This window comes from Falco cherrug, chromosome 2 (genome assembly GCF_023634085.1).
Source record: "Falco cherrug isolate bFalChe1 chromosome 2, bFalChe1.pri, whole genome shotgun sequence".
Classification (NCBI taxonomy): Eukaryota; Metazoa; Chordata; class Aves; order Falconiformes; family Falconidae; genus Falco; species Falco cherrug.
This window is the reverse complement of record NC_073698.1, coordinates 70,264,850-70,277,022: the sequence shown is the minus strand read 5'-3', so window position 1 is coordinate 70,277,022 and position 12,173 is coordinate 70,264,850.

Below are 12,173 nucleotides of genomic sequence, written 5' to 3'. Positions count from 1 at the left end.
TGTTTGTTGCGACAGTCCTTTGTGTGCAAGGTGTTCCTCTAGGATTTTGCAGAATCTTTATGCGTTTCTGGTTGTGTTAGGAAATGTCTGCCGTGCAACCAGCATTCTTTTGGCACTGAAGAGCCAAAGCTCTTTAAAAACAGTACAGATACTTCAGCCACCAGACCAAATTTGGTGACACAATTATAGGACCTAGCCAGCTAGTTAAACTGAGAAGATAGGAATGTGGATCCCTTAAACAGCTTCCATTACTATAGTTACTAATTAAAGCAAAGGAATAAATGGAAAGTTTTATTTATCCAGGCCTTTATCTCAGTAAGTCATTATTTGTTAAGTCATAGTTTATTGGGCTATGAACATTTGATTATATAAACATTTCTTAATTTAACAAGCCTAGCCATCCTTATAATAGATTTTATAATTACCCCAGCAATACTGCACTGATGAAGAAACTGCATTACAAAAATAATTTGGAGCAACATAACTGGAAAGAAAATGTTCTCACCATTGCATCTGCTTTATGCTTCTTCCGTTTAGCTTCCTGCATAAAGTAATCTGCATTGCGTGGCCTACCAGGGGAAAATAAGAAGACATTTTATTATTTTCTGAAGTGCAGAATATTTTTAAGTTATTTTCCCCTTATTTTAAACCTGATTTGCAAACATTTTTTTATGAAGAAAATACACTTATCACGTAACCATGAATCTTCTATTTCCAAATTGCTGCCTGTGGAGACAGTAGCATTTATAGCTGTTCTCATTCTTTAGAAGTCAGTGATTCAAAGCAAAAAAAGCTAATAAAATGTGTTTTTATGGATTATATAAACTGCTTCCCAAATTAGTGCAGTTTTGATCTGCAATACAGATACAAGTGTTAAGCAGAACAAGTTATTCCATCTTGTCCTCTCCCTAGTGCTTGCTTTCTTCTTTTTCTGCTCCTCTCTGTATGTTGTCATTTGCCTTGGCTTCTCCCTCCTCTAAAACCAAGTGTGTGTTTAATCTCTCCACTTTGAAAACACACATTGAACCTGCCTGCCTCCACAACTACCATCTCACCCCCCTTCTCCCTCTTATCTGTAAGCACGCTGAGAGTGCTGTTTACTTTTGCTGCCTGGAGTTCATCTGTGGCTCGGTGCTGGGCTGCCTGCTGCAATTCCACTGGTGTTGCTCGTGCCAATTTCTCCACTGATTTGTCCTCAAACAGATTTCAGAGACACTATCCCTTCCTTAACCTACCTGACCTACTGACTGCAGGGCATAAATTCAACTGCTGTCTCTGCGCTGAAATTATGTCTGTTTCTGATCCAGACTTATCCACTTCCATACAAACTGATGTCTCCTTGGTAATGTCTGGTCACCACCTCTGTGAACTCCTCATGGCTGAAGCAAATTTCCTCATCTCTTCCCACAGCCTCTCGCTTTTGCACCTTTCCACGTCACTGTGGAGGACAGCCATTTGCCATGTCATTTCAGGCCACAACCTTGCATCTTCAATTGTTGCCTCTCATAAAAGTCTTCACATTTCCTGACCCTGCAGATTATTCCAGTCTCATATATGTGCGAGATGGCCGCCTTCTTTCTTAACTCAGCAAAACCGTGTCCTGGTTCTTCTCAGCTTATACTGTGGTTACCGCCATATCCTCATCTCAGAAAAGGAAGTTTTGCCTTGCAAAATAGTTTTCTTAGTGTTGGATGGAGTGTCATCCCTTTGCCCTTATCTAATGAAAATGAGATATTCCTGAGTAGTCAGAGTAAGATTTCTGATGCTTTCATCATGCATGCTTTTAAGCACTTGGTGTTGTAAATGACATGGTATTATCACCACTCAGCATCTGTTGTAGGTTAAACCTGGTAGGCAGCTCAGCCCCACACAGCTGCTCACTCTCTTCCCTCCAGTGGGAGAGAAGGGGAGGGAATCAGAGTCAAAGCGAGAAAACTTGAGATAGACTTATAGGTAAAGCAAAGCAGAATAAGGAATTCAGTCACTGTTTCCCATCGGCAGGCAGGTGTTCGGCCATCTCCCATAAAGGAGGGCTTCATCATGCTTAATGGTGACTTGGGCAGACAAATGCCATCACTCTGAATGTTCCCTTTCCTCCTTCTTCCCCCACCTTTTATTGCTGAACACGTCATATGCCATGGGATATCCTTTTGGTCAGTTGGGGTCAGCTGTCCCAGCTGTGTCCCCTCCCAACTTCTTGTGCCCCCCAGCCTGCTCGCTGGTGGGGTGAGAAACAGAAAAGGCACTGAGGCTGTGAGAGCACTCCTCAGCAATAGCTAAAACATTTTGTTATCAACACTGTTTTGGTCACTGATCCAAAACACAGCACCATAAGAGATGTTACGAAGAAAATTAACTTTATCCCAGCCCAAACCAGTACATGTTCCTAAGTAATTGTTGATTGGTTTGTTTTTTTTTTTTAAATTGGGATTTCTCAGCACATGTATTTAAAAAAATGTTTTGCGTCAGTCAGAGAAGATACAGATCTAAAACCTGAAATCAGTGGGATGGATGAGCAAAAACATTTTGCTGATACCAGCAAGAAAATGCTCAGATCCATAACTGAGATCAGTGGGAGCAATGGGGAGCCTCTTGACAGAAGAGGAGAGCCATACGTACTTCCTCGATACCATAAGGCTATTTGGCAGTGCGCTTACTTACTCTGTTTCCTTCTACTTACATGCACACAGTTTCAAGTTACTCTGTTTCCTTCTACTTACATGCACACAGTTTCAAGGACATTTAATTACATCAGGTTTACGTAATTATTAATTATTACATAAGGTTAGTCAACCTTATTTTGAAGAGGAGGAAGGCTAAATATCACTAGATGGAAGTATTCAAAATCTTGATAATTTTGAATGAGCTCTGCCCCAAAAATCTTGTTGATATGAAGAAAAAGAAAGCAAAGTTCCTTTGCTCCTATTTTCTTTAAAATACTGTTCTTCATCAGAGTGGAATCTCTCCCCAGCTCACTCTATCCAGTAGATCAGCAAAGGGACTGCAGACAGGTTTGTGTCCCAGTATCTCATAATCTACTGCAGCTGCAAATTCTTCCTGTGTCCAGCAAGATGCTAACATTATCTTAGTAGTATGAACCATCTGGATTTGGTCTTGGTCAATTATGATATATTATATTATATTATATATTGTGATATATTAGACATTGAAACAGTGTTAGCTTTATATAGAAAAATAAGTATGTTTTCAGAACCACTGAAAGAATTCCTAAAATATGTTAGGTCCCATCTTTCTTCATCTTGTGCAATGACCTAGGTAAGAGGGTTTACTAGGAAGTGCCAAAAAGCAAAGCAAAGCAGAGCAAATCAACAAAACAGTGGTCTCATGGCTCCTCTCTCTGAAATGATAGAAGTGATGAACCTTTACATGATCCTTTCAAACTCAGGTCATTACAATATGTCCTTTGCAACATTCCCTCCCATGTATCAGCCAGGACTATATGTCTAATTTGCTTGTCTGAAGCATGGTAAGAGACTGTAAAAATGAAGTGAGATAACACATGTAATTATGGTCTTCTTATAAATAATTTAATTGTAAAATGGTTTTCAACTCGTAGCAGGATTTATTCTCCCTAGTTATGATTAGCAATAAGGGAATTAGGAAGAGGCATGCGCATTACTGAACTGAGAAGCCTGTTTTAAGGGCCCCTCTATGGGTTGGTTAACCGTAATGCAACATGCAAAAAATGAAGTCATTGGATTGTCCAATTGTTTTTTGGGAAGCCTAATATAAAAAAGAAACCATTAAAAGGCCACTTTAAAGCAAAGCATATATATTCTCAATGTGAATTTTTAGGTATTCCCATAGGAAAAATATAAGATTGATTTACAAATCATGGCATGCCTAACAGAAATTAAGATTAATTGGAAAAAAATGGATAGGGTATGTTTTCTTCTGGTTTCTTAAACAGACCTTGTTCAATAGTGTTAATAAACACACCAAGTCAAATTCTGATCTCTTTATGCCATCAATGAAATATTATCTCCAATTTATCACTACATGTTAATAAACTTCCTATTCAGATTACTAATGGGCACGTTGGGTGAAAATGGAAAGCTGAAATGTCCTATAGATTTAATGTATATTTACATACTTTGCATATATTTCTTATATCATTTTAGTAACAAAATTAGGATATGCTTGAATTTAATTATTTTCTGATTTCAATGAGAAAGGCTTCAGATTCAATTTTGTTTAGGTTCTCTCTGCACATGAACATAATTAGTCTTTTTAAATCCAGTATACTAGTTTAAATTATTATGTCATGAAGTGAAGAAACAGTAAAAAAACCCTCTTCTATAGGCTTCTTGAAGATAACAGGTTACCTCAGCTCATGGACGTATGAAGACACATGAGAAAGCTCATGCATAAATTATTAGTCAGGATAGCTCTTTTGCATACTGCACATTTTGTATCTATGAGGTTCACACAAGATTGTTAATCAAATTCTGATTTTATAGATGCTTAAATTACAGTTCTGAGAACCTATATCTGTTACAAACACAAGGGTCCACCCAATTTTCCTCTACAGCTTGGCCTATTTTGTTACATTGTTGATAATATCAGACTGGAGAATTTGCAGGTGATCTCATTGGATGCAAATTTCAGATACTATATTGATGAGAGGCATCCTGAGAAGAAGGAAATCTGTTTTCCCACTGATGGCATTCAGAAAGATTTGTGGCTAAACCCTTTTCAGGTCTTTGATCTAAGGTTTGCAATCCCTTTGCAGGTCACAGCCTCACTACAGCCTAAGAAAGAATAGAGAAAAATTCTATTTTCTATAGGTTCTATAGGGTACAATCTATAGGATTAAAATGGTACCAGACTACTGGTCGAACTGGAGTAGATGTGAGTAGCAGAAGAGTCACTGGAGTGTCTTTGTTAGGCTTACTGGTCATGAATGTAAACCAATGTCCCATGGAATATTATTCAGTGACCTCTGTTTTTTGGACAATTGAGTCAGATTCTCCTCAAGTTATTTACAACTGTATCTATCTATTGGTGTCAGTATTGTCACTCCAGATTTACAAACAGAATTTGGGCCTCTTTAAAAAAAAATAAAATTAAAAAGAAGTCTGATTTCAAATTAACAGGTACAAACAAGTGTTTTATCTCTATTAATAATTTTGACTGCACAAGGAAGTCTTTTGTTTCTGAATATCTGATTGTTGGTACTTTTAGAAATATAGTCCTCTTCGACAAAGCCAAAAAGGAGCTCTAATACACTGCTCTAATGCATGTCATATATCTCTCTGAAAGGCAAGAGAAAGAGTGTAAAGCATCAGTGCCAACTAAGTCAGGCCGCTGGTGAATTCTCCCTGGGATCAAGTGTCATTATGTGAAACTGGCTGCTCTCGAGGAGAATTTACCCTACTATGTAGATTGGGGAAAGCAATCAAGTACTGCTGGAACCATTTCAACGCATTCTCAGTCAACGCTAGCCAGTCACCTAGGCACTGCAACAGAATCCAGCCTTTTACAGAATAACCCCCCTATGGCTAGATCTGATAGTACAAACAAGGCCAGGCTTCCTTTTCAGCAGTGGCATTCAAACCATTTATGACTTTGACAAGGGCAGCCTCAGTAGCATGGCTGTGGTTGAATCCAGGATGAAATTTATCAAACAATCCGCTACTGTCCAGAATTTCTCTCAGTCGCCTTGCCATCACTTTCTCTGGGAGCTTGTCGAAAACCAGCAGGAAAGACAGCATTTCCATTGCTTGTTATGTAGCATGGGATCTCAGCGTGAGGTGAGATGGCTGTGGGCTTTGTAATTACTCCCCTTCCAGAAGCAGCCTTTCAGAATTTCCGGGCTGTTGAGCTCCTAAGAGTGGTATTACCATTACCCAGGTGAAATGCTTGTGTGTGTATATGTTTCTGTCATCCTGTTTAGCTCTATGTCATTACAGTGCATCTCTGCCACCTTTGTTTTTTGCTGCCTTCTCTGAATTTAATTTACTCCAGTTTAGCAGATAATTGCAAAAATGTAAACTCATGCAGTAAAAAAAAGGGAAGAGAATCAAACAAAGTGGATCAATAAAAGCCTTACTTTGTACAGTAATTTATCAGCATCTACTGCAACATAATCTCCTTGGAACTCAGAGCAGCCGCTGGTATTTACAGAGTACGGTGTAGCTTAGACTCCAATATACAATTTTAATTATAACTGCATTCAAAACCACATTTTTCATCTAATTTTTATATTTTATATGAACTAAATACTAAACTATAGCATTTTCTGCTTCATTTACATAATCTACCGCTTGTACATTATTTCTTACTGTGGTATGGTGCTTTATGAGGATACATTAAAAAAAACTAATAAAAGTTCAATTAAACATCATAAATGTAGCCAAGTGCATATTTTAATACCCTTCAGAGATAATGCTGTTGAAGTGCTATAAAAAAGCAAACTAGTGCTTCCTCAGTGTACAACAATTGCATGTAATAAAAGCAGCTTAAATCATAATTCTAAATATAGGACCAGTTTCACAACTTTAGTAATCTAGACCCTAAAAAAGTGGGTGTTCTGGAAAGGAGTAGAACAGCAAAATACGACTTTTTAAAATTTGATCAGAGCTAGGAGCAAATCAGAAGAAACTGGTATAGCCAGGGTTAGCCCACGTCCAGTTTTGAAGCTGTGCTAGTAGGCCCTGAACTTTCAGTCCAGGAAGAGAAGAAGATCTTGTAAGAGCAAGAAAGCCATGTAAAGTGAAAGGTAGGTGTGTACAGCCCAGCTTGTTTGCCGTTTCATACTGGGACATGTGTCAGGAGCACGTCTGACATGTTGGGTGATAGATAAGGGTGGTCATCTTGGGGATAAAGGATAGAGCTGAGCAGGTATTACTGTACAAAATAGTGTTCTTCCCTGATGTATCATGGCCCCCTGCCCTTTCCGCAACTTAAAATAAATGCTGTTTTTATGGGAGCTGGCACTGCTGTGTCTGGGGCATGGCACACGTGGTGGCACACAGGGTGGGGGAGAGCCCATGGCACTGTACAAGGTGAGTAGCCAGTTACAGGAGTCTCATGCTCACTGTGGCAGACCCAGCAGGTCTGGGAAGTTCAGCAGGGGAGCACACAAGTGAAGAGAGCAGAGAGAGTATTTGTGACCCATTTACATAGAGCTGTAGGCATTTCAGAAAGACATGAACAAAAGATCTGATTGGAGTCAGGCCAAACGTAAGAAAAATTTTCTCAGTCACACAACTACACAACTACTATCTTATTGGGCTTAGTATAACAAGGTCAAAAGCTTAGATTAGATGAATAGATGAATAGTACAGATACCTAGAGAGGGAGTTAATGATGCAAAAAATAGCAGACAGAATTAAAGCCTGGCATCTAATTTAAGTGAAATGAAGAAGAATAAAATAAGTGGGGGTTCCTATTTTGGCAAAAATGCAAAATCCCCCACACTAACCATGTCAATGTAATGGAATACAAGAGACCATGAGAAGGAGTCAAAATCTACTACAAATTCCTGGGCATGACCCAGATGTATGACTTAAACATATCCATTTGAAATCAGAATCTAGACTAAAACATACAAGGGCAAAGTGTACAAGTGAAGAGAGAGGAATAAAAGCAGTATTAACAATACTGACTTGAGTTTCTGTATTAAGAGCAGAGGGAGAAAATATTACATCCTTGCAGATAAACTACAATTGTTTCTCTTTCAATGTATGTTAAATAGATATTCTGAAATCAAATAATTCATGTCAAAGGTGGGGTGAAAGCCGTTACAGTCAGACCTAGGGAGAGAGGGCAGGGCCACAGCACTCCAGTTCTATATTGCTTTAAAATACAATGGAATCACACCTTGAATTCTCAAAAGGCAGCTGAAAAACAAAGGCAGAAAGATGTTTCTGGGAGGAGGGACTACCTGGCACCCAGCTTTGATGGACGTGAGTAAAGACTGGGAGAGACTGGTGGGAGAGACTGTACTCTGCTGTCTGAGAGATTCAGCTCTGCTGCCAGGACCTGGAGGAGAGTTTGCTGAGCCTGATTAGAAGAGCCTTGTCCCGGTCACTGTTATGATCCATTGTGGACTAAAGGTATTTTCTAGTTAAGCTGCAGAGTAAGAAAAAGGCACATGAAAATCAATTGATGCAAACAAATCCTCTTTCCTGAGTGGCAAAATTATCAGAGGCTATTTCAGATCTGAGTCTGCTAATAAAACCATTCCTTGGCTATGTCTGCAAGTGAAGTAATCAGGGTAAGCATACCAGCTCTGTCGTTTGATCATCCATGCTGTTTAATTGCTAATATTCTCCTTGGCATAGTTTTGAGCTCAGTCCTAGACAATGCCTGGGCACAGCTGGGAGACAGCACAGGTCAGGGACTGTTCTCAGGAGGTAGTGTGTGTTCTTTGTTTTAGGGAGTGAAGCCAGTTTATTCATACAAACCTATAATAAGCAGTGGTGGACCACTTGCCTATAGGAACAGAGGAGGGGCATGGATGTAGCTTGTAAATTCAATAAAGGTCCTCAATTATGGCTTTTCTTTGATGGCAGGGAACAGTGGCCATAAATTCTTTACCCTGTGAGAGTCTCCTGCTAAAGCTGATTAGGCATCCATTTCCCACCAGATGAACTTCTCAGAAAGTGTCCCCAAAAAGAAAGGGGGTGGGTTGTCTTGCAGAGAGCAGGCAGCTTCATTATCTAATCATGGGAGGTAGTGTCTTCTGCCTAATACCTCCAATGTTTATTTTCTGATGGGCAGCGCACACATGAAAGAATTCAGTTCCACAAGTAAGAAGGGAAGGAGTGGAAGAATGGGATGGGCATATAAAGTCTTGAAATCCCCCAAAGCCAAGAAGCTGGGAGCAGTTCAAAGTAAGCATATGAATTTCTGAGGAGCTTAGCGTAGTAGATGTTAGTCTATCTGACCAGTTATTTTTTTAGACTGCTGGTGCGAAGAAAGAGGAGCCAAGCTCTGTTCCTTAACTGTGCTCCTGAGGATGTGCTCAGCACTACACAAGTCTGTCTACATACTTCAGAAGACCGGAGTCCTTGAGGCATTTTGAGCAATGCAAAGTGAGATGACTTCCAGATGTATAGGAGTCACAACCCAAGAGCACCTTTTCCTTTCCTTTCTGAGGCAGAAGAACAAGGAAGAGGAGACTGAAAAGGGCAGACTTGGGGTTCAAGCCAAACTAAAGAGATGCGACAAGAAGTTATCTTTTGAGCTCTTTATAAGTGCTATGCTTAACACCTTTACAGGTTGAATATTTTTGGGGTATATGGTTTACTGGTTGACAAACACAGGAATGCTGTCTCACAGCAGGATATGTGCCTTGGACAATGTAAAGCTGGTGTGTGTGTGTAGCACCTAAATCCATAAAGGTGGAACAAACATTCAACAAAATATGAATTAAAAAGAAAAAAGCTGAAGAAGCTGAAGAAGCTGTATTATCTTGCTCCTATAAGTCCAGAAAAAAAGGAAAATAAATATAAGTGAAGAAACATGACCCCCCAATTTGAAAGGGTAATCCACAATGCAAGTGAGAAAATAATCCTGGGGACCATGTTCTGATTTAGCCATAAGGGAAAATGAGAAGCTGGGTATGCTCTGCTCTTTTTTATGCCACACATGCAGCATTTTGAGGAGGCTGTGGGACTGTGCCCTCAGGCACCCACAGCATGCCTGTGCTTATCACTTCAAGGACAACAGACTTTGTTCCTAAATGCATTTATTGGGAATTCTATCATTCAGTGAAATTACAGCAGGACTGAATTTGGCTTGAAGCATTATTATGTTGCCTTGAAAATGTTCTCTTCATGGAGTCAGAAATGGCCAAAAATGCAGGACATCTTATTAAGAATTAACACTGGCAACAGCATTGATGTCGCTTAATACATGTGGCACGCTGGGTACCTTGAAGCGTATTTAGAGCAGGCAGTAAACAATGGCAAAGCAGAGGAAGTAGGATTTTGCCTGCCTTTTGAAGACTGTTAGCTATATTTACTCTTATATTGCAATGTATGTGTATACAGCACTCTGCCAAGCAAGATACACTTTTTATTGACCTACTTGTGTTCCAATTTATTGCTAGTGACAGCTGCTGTCAATGATCTGGAGAAAATAAATTGAGAATAAAGCAAAGAGACACTGATTGGTAAAAAAAATTAGTTGCTGTTTTAAATCAAATATAAGGGATTTAGTCTCTTAAAAACTATAAAGTCTGATTAAAATGAAGACTTTAAAACCATGGCTGGATTACAGTAATTCAGAACTTCATGGATTATGAGATGAAATACTTCATAGGCATTATTTTGGACAAAAGCTGCCATTAGGATTACTACATAATTTTAGACCTACTGTTTTGCATTTCTTCAAATCCTCTGCTGTGGTACTATATGAATTTGAAAGACACTGGCTGCCATGTTTAATCTGATCCTTCTAACAAGTGAGTCAACTTTGTTGACATTTAACATTTGCAGCCGGTCTAATCTGCTACATTTCAGTGACTTCTTTGCACAGTAATTTCAGAATCAAGGTCTAATATAGCTGGTATTCTGGTGGTGTTTCCTAGATACAAGTTGTGGATGACAGCTGTACATGAAAATCTCCCTCCTCTAGTTAGCACAACAGGCATTTAACCATTTCTGGTTTTTAAGGGCAAATTAAGACATATTTGATTCTGTGTTTTATCTTATTTGGCTTTTTAGATTGCTTTTTTTTAATGGGCCCCAAGTTGCTTGGGGACATTCTACATGGAAGGCACTATACACAAACAGTTTAATTGTATCTCTCTCCGAAAAGGTGAAACAGTTTTATTGAAGATGCCTGCCAGAGAAATCACATTTATCACTAATGGAGAAAGCAAGTGATAAAAGCCTCTTAGATGATAGAGATGGTGAAAAAAGCAGTTTTCCTATGACAGTATTCTAGGGGAAAAACGAAACAAACCAGTCCCCCTGTTTTTTGTCAGCATCTTGAGGGCAAATCAGATGAAGATATAATAGTTCTGTTGCAGCTGTTTCTGATTGTGTTTTTTTTCTAATCCAAACAGATGAGCATGCCCTACCATTTTGACTTTTATCAGGCACACTGATACCTTTCTGCCTTCTATGTACATGTTTAAACAGCAGAAAAATTGAACAGTTGCAAGTAAATTATAGATGATAAAGTATTTTAAGAGATATGAAGAGTTAGGTAGTACTTCTAAACAGTTTCAAATTTCCTCAGTGGAGATCGTTGAATTAATGTCCTAGAAGAGTTAAAAACAGAGAGAGAGGTGGGAAAAGAGGGAAAATAAGACTGTATACAGAGGGGAGAGTTTTCTCCAAAAGGGGTAGAAAAATTGATTACATTTATTCAACTTATATCTCCTTATGACTTCCATGAATACACACAGAAATTAATCTCACCAGCCTTCTTTGCTTGATGTACAAAACAGTTACATCCTTTTAAAGTCTATGGGAATTATTTATACCTTATAGTAGGAAACCTACTATTTCTAGGAAGCTGCTGTCCCCCTAGTTGTCCCTCAGACCAGGTAGTGTGAGGAAACATTATTATTATTATTGCTATTACTATTATTATAAAATCCCAGTAAAGGTAGAAAGCAGTTCCTGAGGAAATAAGGCTGTCGTCCTAGGGTTTTCTTTGGTATAAAAGAGTTAGAGATGTTGTGGGTGAGTCTGGAAGTATGAAAGGTGTGTCAAGGTCACACAGCTTACAGAGCTCCAGGCAGTCTGAGGCATACCTTGAACAGAACTTCTATGCTAGACAGAAAAAACCCACTATTTTCAGGCCAGAACATTACCATTCAAAAAGAATATGGATTTTCTAGATACTAGGATTTCAACTTTCAGTTTCACCTTTATACCCTATCTAAATAATGCCATATCCTAAATGACCTTGGGAAATAAAGCAGCAATTTTAATTTACGAAAAAGTACAGAAAGGCAATTGAAGCTTAAATTATTTTGAGAGGAGGAGAGCAGGGGATGTTTGAAGGATGTAGTGGAGGTGGGGAGGGCCAGGTATCCCTCCAGGTACTCATGCTAACCAGTGCTGCTTCCTACTTGCCCTGCCTCTGTGTTACCTTTTTCTGAGCAGCAGTAGCAACCATAGGTCCTCCCGCCTTGCTTCAAAGGGTGCGCAAGAAGGGTGTCCCTCTCACCCTGTCTTGCTATTGTT